Source organism: Octodon degus, unplaced genomic scaffold (assembly GCF_000260255.1).
Source record: "Octodon degus isolate 3935 unplaced genomic scaffold, OctDeg1.0 scaffold00209, whole genome shotgun sequence".
NCBI classification, from domain to species: Eukaryota; Metazoa; Chordata; class Mammalia; order Rodentia; family Octodontidae; genus Octodon; species Octodon degus.
This window is the reverse complement of record NW_004524785.1, coordinates 2,531,982-2,540,448: the sequence shown is the minus strand read 5'-3', so window position 1 is coordinate 2,540,448 and position 8,467 is coordinate 2,531,982. Positions and strand designations below refer to the sequence as shown.

Below are 8,467 nucleotides of genomic sequence, written 5' to 3'. Positions count from 1 at the left end.
TTTTTTTTTTTACAGTGGCCATGGATCTGGAGAGGTAAGTGTCCGCACAGAGAACAATTCTGCTCTCTGATGAACAGCCACAATTCATACATTCAGAATGATTGTACAGGTTCTTTACAAATTCTGTAAAGCAACTAAAGATCTGAGAATACTCTTTAATCTATTAAAAGTACTACTCAATTTGGCAGTATATATACTAAAATTGGCATGATACAGAGAAGATTAGCATGGCCCCTGCTCAAGGATGATATGCAAATTGACATGCAAATTCATGAAGTGTTCCATATTTAAAAAAAAAAGTCTATCAAAAGTTCATTTCCTGTTTATTTCTCAGCCAGAACATATACTAGATTTTCCCAGAAATCCATGGGAAAAGTATACATACATATATATATATATATATATGCTTTTATCCTACCCTATCCTAACCATGGTGCTTAAAATTTCCAGTGGTGTTCCATTGTGTATAAAATAAACCCAAAATCTCTCAACCTCATGTTTCTAAACCATGCAAGTCTAACTTAGGTACTCCTCTTTCCCAATTCCACAAATACACATGCGCCTGATACACATAAATGCTGTTTTTCCCTTGATTTTTGCTTGTTCTATAGCAACTGCCTAAAGTCCTTCCTCTGTTCCTAAGTATATGAATCCATACCATCCCTCAAGGAGTCTTTTCACATGAAATCTATAGCATGCTAGCCAGTATTTTACACCAACCTCTCCAGAAAGAGGCATACTGGTTTGCAGCATTTGCTGATTTTTACAACTATTCCCTGTGATCATGTTTAGTCGATACAATGCAACTAAATGTAGTATTTGTAAGAGATGAGAATTAGCCATAATTAGAAAGTATTTCTATTATCAGGTATAATAAAATCAAATAATTACAAAAACATAGATAATAGTAGAACAAATAAAATCATGAGATGTTGAGTTTTAAGTATGGCCTTTATCTTTAACATAGCTTACTTAACTAGAAGTTAATTCAGTTCTTAATAAAGGCTGTGTTTGACAACTGGCTCACCCTGACAACTGACCACTAGCTTGGGAGCTAATAGAAGCTGGCTCTAGGACTGCACAGCATGGGACCTATTTACATCCCCAGTTGATAGAAAGTTCTCTTTATGTCAGCTGAGCATGGATATCCTTTTACAGTTCATTCAAACAGACAACGATTGAGTGCCTACTATGTGCCAGGTGTTCTAGTTTAGCTAGGCAGGCAAAAACCACATAGAGAAGCAAAACTACAATTTCTGCTGAATCCCTTGCAAGAAAAAATTAAAAGGAAAGATGACAATGATTGGGTGGAGAATGGCACCTTTCATAGGAATGAAGGGGACTAATTTTTGAGCAGATAGGAGGGGTGAAGCAGAGAAATGGCTGCATGGCTTTAGACACATTAGATTTCAGATGCCTTTTTTATTTCTGAGGAGATGCCTTCAGCCAACCTGTATGTACACTGTAGAGCTCAGGGCACAGTGAATTTGTGAGTGCCTATTTACCCTTTAAACAAAATTCCCCACATTTCTACATTTCAATTTGTTAATCTACGTGTCCTTGTTTTAGTCAGCTTTCACTTACTGAAACAAAATGAGGCATTTGATTTACAAAGAAACAATCTTAACTCATGGTTTTGGAGAGTCAACTCTGAGATTAAGGGGCTCATAACTTTCATGGCAGGAGTGTGTAGTGGAGCAAAACATCTCCCTACATAATCCAGGAAGCAAAAGGGAGGAAGAGGAAGAAGCCAATGGAATTTATTTCCCATGGACCAGAGGCTGGGTAGTCCAACATGAGGTCAACAACCGGCTCGGTATTTATATTTATCTATTTATTTATTTTTATATTAATTTTACTGAGAAAGAAGTAGCAATGAGACAGCTTCAAAACAGGTTAGTAGGACAGTTACAATAATTAATACATTGTATATCATTGTCTTTGTAGTAGTTATTCATAGTACAAGATGCAGACATGATATCTTGTCTAAACACTATTAGTTCAAAACTTCTCATTGAACTAAGAGAAAGTAGCTGTATATCTATGCTATTTTATATGTACATATATAATTATATATCTATATCTATCTATCTATCTATCTATATATATAATTTTTCACTACAAAATGGTCTTTCATTTATATCTCCCTTTCTTGTTTCAGAGATGATAATTCCATTGTCACTTAAATATCGTAGGTGCGTGAATTCAGCAAAATATTCCAATATACTCCAGTAGTCCATAATAGTAGTAGGTTATCCTCAGGACTGGCAATATCAGAAGTTGTTGACTTGAGCCTTTTACAGCTCAGCATATTAAGTGGCTTTACTTTTTATACCTCATTTTTATACATGTCTGCTGAATGGTTAAGACCAAGATAAAGCAAGATCTATATAACAAGAAATGTAACTTTTGTATCTGATAAGGTCCGTCAAACCCCTGAGGATTTATCCTGAAACCCTGTACCGCAGTTTGTAGATCCTTTGTCAGTGTCAGCCATGTGGATGAGTCACGGCCATTGCTTGACCAATGTGCTCTCCATGAAAGCCCGAGAATACGTTTTCTCTCCAGGTGACTCTCCTTAGGCACACTCTACATCATCGATCACTTTCCTCTGTGGCCCCATAATCTCCTTGAAAAGTCCAGCACTCATTCTTGTTCAAAGTCCTACAGAAAATTGGAATAGATGGCCTCTAACCTCAACAGGCTCGGCATTTGATGAGGATCCACATCTTCATAGATGGCCTTTTACGGTCTTGTCCTCACATAGTGGAAGGGACTAGTTAGCTCTCTGGAGTCTCTTTCATGGGGACACTAATCACAATCAGAGTTTTCGTGGCCTGATCACATCCCAAAGTGTCCACTTCCTAAAGCTGCCACTTTGGAACTTCGGATTCCAAGGGACATATTTTAGGGAACACATTCAGAACACAGCATCGCTGCAGTGGTGCCTCCTAGAAAGCCTAATGGAGATAGAGTCCCAGAGTCTCTACAGGTTCCACTTATTAGACTCTTACTGTTTTCAGAGGAATTTAACAATCACTGAATGTCAATGTTAGGTTAGGTGTATTTGCAACATATATAGTTTAGGGCTCATTTGCAAGGCTGACCACAAAGCCTTCCATCCTAAGCGCTATGGCAGCAGCAACAGTGTGACGCAGATGAATTTAAGAAAGGTATGTGGCAGTGATTCTGGACATCTTTACCATCTGCTAAACTCACTTGCTAAGATAAAAATGTTCCAAGTGTAGTTATCAGAAAGCTGCTTCACCGACAGCATCATTCATTCCAATGGCAGAATTTCCCCAGGGAGGAGAGCATTCCCAAACACTGGATGAGTCCTTCACCTGCCCCCTTGCTGGTCCTTCTGCACAGCTAGCTGCCAGCAGTTGCATCTTCTGTGGCTTGAAGGGCAGCAGTTGCCCTTAGTATTTTGCCTCATTGGGAAGCAGAGTTAAAGGCTACTGTTTACCTCGTTGCTTCAGTGTCCAATAGTGAAAAGGAGAAATCCTTCTATATTTCCAAAAGGAAATGTACAATTTTAATAGAGTGACAGAAGTAAAGACTGAGACAACAGAATGGGGCTTGACGTCAGCTTAGGGCTTAGAGACAAAAGGAGCATTCAGCTACTTTCTGGATCATTTTATTCAAGAATGGCTTAGAGACCTTTAGAATAATGACAACTTCACATCTGCTTTTTTCCAGCCAGAAAGTCTCACCCAAGCTCCAGACAGGCTCGTCCAGCTGTCACCACACTGATGTCTGACACATTTATTATTCTACCCTAAATCTGGAGCTTTGCTGCAGCTCTGCCCCTGCACCTACCCCACTGTATCATCATGTTGCTGAAGTGTGGGTAGCCGACGTAAGAGAATTTGCTTCTGGCTCTTGGTAGAGCAATGTCTACTCCTTCACCACTCTAAGTCCCAAGCTGAGAGATGCCATTTTCATAGGTTGTTCCCAGCATAACTTGGCAGGATATCCAGACAGCTGACAAGAGCAGAAAGAGCAGGTCTGGCCTGCAGCCAGTAGTTTGCCAAGCTCTGCTTCAGAATGTCTCTGACCTTTCTGAGCTGACACTTTCTATCTCTTCTTTGAACACTTGGTCAAGGTTCAAAAGTAACCAACCTTCATGGGGAAGAAAGAATCTTCTCACTGTGTTTAAACTGCAGTCTGATAGAGGTGGTGTTTATTTCAAGATGACTTCAAAGAGAAAAATCTTCCCTGGAACCTATGTTTTCTGGCTAATGAAAAAATGCATTCAATGTCTATGAAGTAGTGAGTTCATTAGTATTTGGCTTGTGGTTTAGACAGAGTTATGGTTAATTAACTCAAGACAGTGCATTTAAAGCTTCAGAGAAAAATCAGTTTCTTTTAACAAATATATTTAGTGGTCCCAGTGAACAAATAAAATTTCTTAAGATAAATGTTAAACAAGTTTTGTAGTTATAGCAAATGTGCAATTAAAGGTAATACCCTGCTGAATGTAAATGAAATCTTTGTAGTTGAATAGCCGAAGAACTTGGAGAATGCGTACGTGGCTTTCAGCACTTGGGGAGCACCAGTAGGGAAAAAGACAGATCTGTAACTAAGAACAATTTGCCAAGGTGCATTGTGCATCAGTAACCACATAAGACATTGGGTGTACAGTTACGAAAAAGAATCATTTCAGTTAACTTTTTTTCAAAAATATAAATATTGGATATATTATAATAAAAAAATCCCTGGTTGCATTCATAAAACAAAACAGTAATCAGTGTAAATGACCAATAATAAAAATAGAAAAAGATCATTACTGCTGATACTACAGATACAGACATGAACATATGTTTAAAAGGTAAAAATGATTTTAAGGTAATAAATTAGCAAATTTAGATGAGATAAAATCTAGAGAAACACTAGTGAATATATAATAGTGAGTTATACTTATACCTATTAGGCATATAATTACATTTAAAATATTTTATTTAAAATGAGATCAGTATTACTAATTATGAACAACAAACTACCTCCAGATATGGAGCAGCTTATATTGATGCTGATCTTCCAGAAATACTAAATACTAAACTAATACTAATATCAAGACCAAAAACTAATAGTTAAGTCTTGTAGATGCCTTCTCTAAAAAAGAAATGAATTCAGTCTGATGCCAGCCGATGCCAGCTTGCTCTGGGTTTCAACTTTGTGGTTTCTCCCCATGAAAGGAAGATTCTACCAAATCCTCACCAATAAAATATTTTCATATGGGGTCACCATCCTCCAGTTGCTCATATAAGTTAGAATCTCATGAGGTGACTCTCATTGGTGGGACTCAGGTCACATGTCTGCCCTAGCTGTAAACGACACCGAGGAACAGAATTTTCTGTGATTCCCTATCTCAAAACTCAAAGTATCTTGAATAAATTTAGCAAAATATGTCTAAGAACTTTATTGGGAAGAATAAAATGTTACTGAAAGAAATAAAAGCAGACCTATAAAGGTACAATATTGTTAAAATGTAAGTGTTCCTAAAATTTAAAGACAGATGATTATAATCCCAATTTAAATCCCGACAAGATTTTAGGATTTAATAGATTCCAAGATTCTCATTGAAATTGATAAAAGTACGAAATTGTCAAGAAGAAAGTGGAGAATTTGGTCTCATAAAAATGAAGGCTAATTTTAAAACTATGGTAAATAACATGATGCAGGTCAATACAGGGATTGATAAATCGATCAATGAAAAGGAAGAGCCGTGAGATCAATCCATTAATATGTGGGCTTGGAGCATGAGGGACTCAGCACTGTGGATTTATGGGACGAAGTCGGTCTTTGCAATAAATAGCACTAAGAAAACTGGATGCGCATACACAGTTGCACTCCTCCTTTTAAAGTCAATTTTATGTAGAAAGCAAGATCATAATGGATTCTTTAGAATCCATAATATGATTCTTTAGAAAGACTTTAAAATTTATCAGAAAGAAACTGTTTGATAAATTAGGCCACATTAAAATTAGGAAATCATGTTCCTCAAAAATCACTGTAAAGAAAATAAAAGGGCAAATCTTGGGGAAAGAAAATTAATTTAAATCATGCTGAAGCAACAACATGGTAGAAACTTGAGGTATAATCAGCTCCTAAGAAGAGGCAGACAACATGGAACAGAAACACAGATGAAAATCTTCAAGAGGTCCTATGAGAAAAAGAATTTCGGAATGCACAATAAGCCTATGAAAATCTGCTCAACATTATTAGGCATGAGGGAAATGCGAATTACAGAGATAAAACTACATGTCCTCCTAAGCGGGAAAATTAAAACATCTTCCATGACCAGATGACTTCCAGGATGCAGAGTATGAATTGGGTCTATTGCCCTGAAAACCACCTGGGCATTCAACAATAAATTGGAAGATGTGGGCCGGGGAGATGGCTCAGTAGAATAAGCACTTCCCTGGCAAGCGCAAGGGCCTGAGTTCAATCCCCAGTTCCACCAAAAACAAAAAAAAAATGGAAGATGTATATACCTAAAATGCAATATTTCCACTCACAGGAATATTTTCCAGCTGAACTCATGCACATGAATGGGGATGGCCAGATAGCTTAGAGTGTTAAAGCACCTGCTTAGGCAGATGCAAGATCAGGGTTCAATCCCCAGCATGCTGGCCCTGGGGCACACTGAGATGGCAATTGATACTGGGCGTGGAGGCGAGCACCTATAATCCCAGCACTTGGGAGGCTGAAAACAGAAGAATCATTATGAGTCTGATCTGTGTTGTGAGACCCTGTACATCTGTACTGAATACAAAAAAAAAGTTCATAAATAATAATATATACTAATTGAAAACAGAGAAACACTAAGTGATGTTACAATTGACTCTGAATCTATGGATTCTGTATCTGTGGATTCAACCAAACTAAGATAAAAATAACATTTGTAAGAAATTGTGTCTGGGGGGCCTGCCCATTAGCTCAGTTGTTTAAGTGACTGCTTAAACAAAACAATCAGGATGCTGTGGTTCATCTCCAGATCCTCAAGCCTTACCAGACCTGCCCTGAAGGCATCCTGGGTCAGCCAAAAAAACAAAACAAAACAAAAAACCCCTGAACTTTTAGGGCCGAGGAGATGGCCCAGTGGAATAAGCACTTCGCTGGCAGGCGCAAGGGCCTGAGTTCAATCCCAGGTTCCAAAAAAAAAATGTGTCCATACCATTAATGCTTTTCTATTATTCCTTACACAATATTGCAACAACTTATATAGTATAAACATTATATTATATACTGTATCCATTGGGATTTTACTGTACAAACATATAAGAAATTGCAAGATTGACCTAGAATGGTCTGCTGCAGAGTTGGATGGGGAAGTGTGCAGAGGGCGTCTGCACACTGGAGACTGAAGGATCCAGTCCAAGGCCTGGAGCTCACTGCAGTGTTCCATGCAAGTCCGTATCAGGGGCTGAGGGGTCTGCAACTGAAGACTGTTGAGTCTACACCAGAAGGCTGCAGGACCCAAGGTGGAGGCTGAAGGGTCTGCACTAGAAGCCAAGAGACTATGTCCAAACTGATGGTGAAGATGGGAGCTCCTCAGGAGAAAAGGGAATGTTCCATCCTTCCTCACATACCTTTTATATCATCTAAGGAATGAGCCACACCAGGGGGTAGAATTGCTGAACTGGTTTAGTTAAGCTGCTAAACTTAAGATGAAATAATCAATCAACCATACAGACATTATTCTCTAAACCTTATTTTAAATTACTATTTTCTCTATGAAGTATCAGTGTAACAAATGTTCTCTAAATTTTTCAGAGGCAGAAGTTCTCATTTACTTCCATAGATAGGGTAATGGGTGCTCAAATTTGGTGAGGAGGTGTATATCTGACAGATACAATCATTAACATTAAGTATGATTGGTAACCTGGTGAGGATTGAAAATATAAAAGAGAATGTTGGATAGATTTTGGGCAAATGCTATGTTATTGTACAGAAGAGATTCAAGCATATGTAGAGTGATCCTGAAACAAATCTCTAACAGATACTGACTTAGGTTATAAGTATCGGTTATCAAAATGATGAAAAAACCCTAAGGAAATCATTATTATGAACTTCAGGGTGGTGGTTAATCTTTTATGAAGGGCAAAGAGGGCCTTCTGTTGTGTTGACAGTGTTCTTTTCCTGGGCTAGCGTTGTAATTACATGGATATTTGCTTTATAATTAATTACTGTCATACATATGTACTCTAATTAATTTTGTTAGATTTTTAAGTTAGAGAAAAAGCAGAATGTATAGTATTTTAAATTTAAGTGACTTTATCACAATTTCCTAGTCTCCAAAGAGTTCTTTCTCAATTTTCCTGTGGTCATGTGATATAAATCTTTTTTATATTATTTTTCTTATTTACTTAGTAGGGCATTAAATAGGTGAGCATTTGAATTCTCTAAGCATTTATTTGAACAAAATTATTTTCTTTATGAAATATCACTGTGACAAAGT

General features: G+C 37.5%; 1 non-coding gene across 1 annotated transcript; it reads left to right on the top strand.

Annotated features, from left to right (window-relative positions):
- The first annotated feature begins 169 nt into the window (after positions 1 to 169).
- LOC111813658 lies at positions 170 to 281 on the top strand. The gene has a single exon (XR_002818853.1). It is a non-coding gene; the product is annotated as a U6 spliceosomal RNA (small nuclear RNA).
- Positions 282 to 8,467: the final 8,186 nt, after the last annotated feature.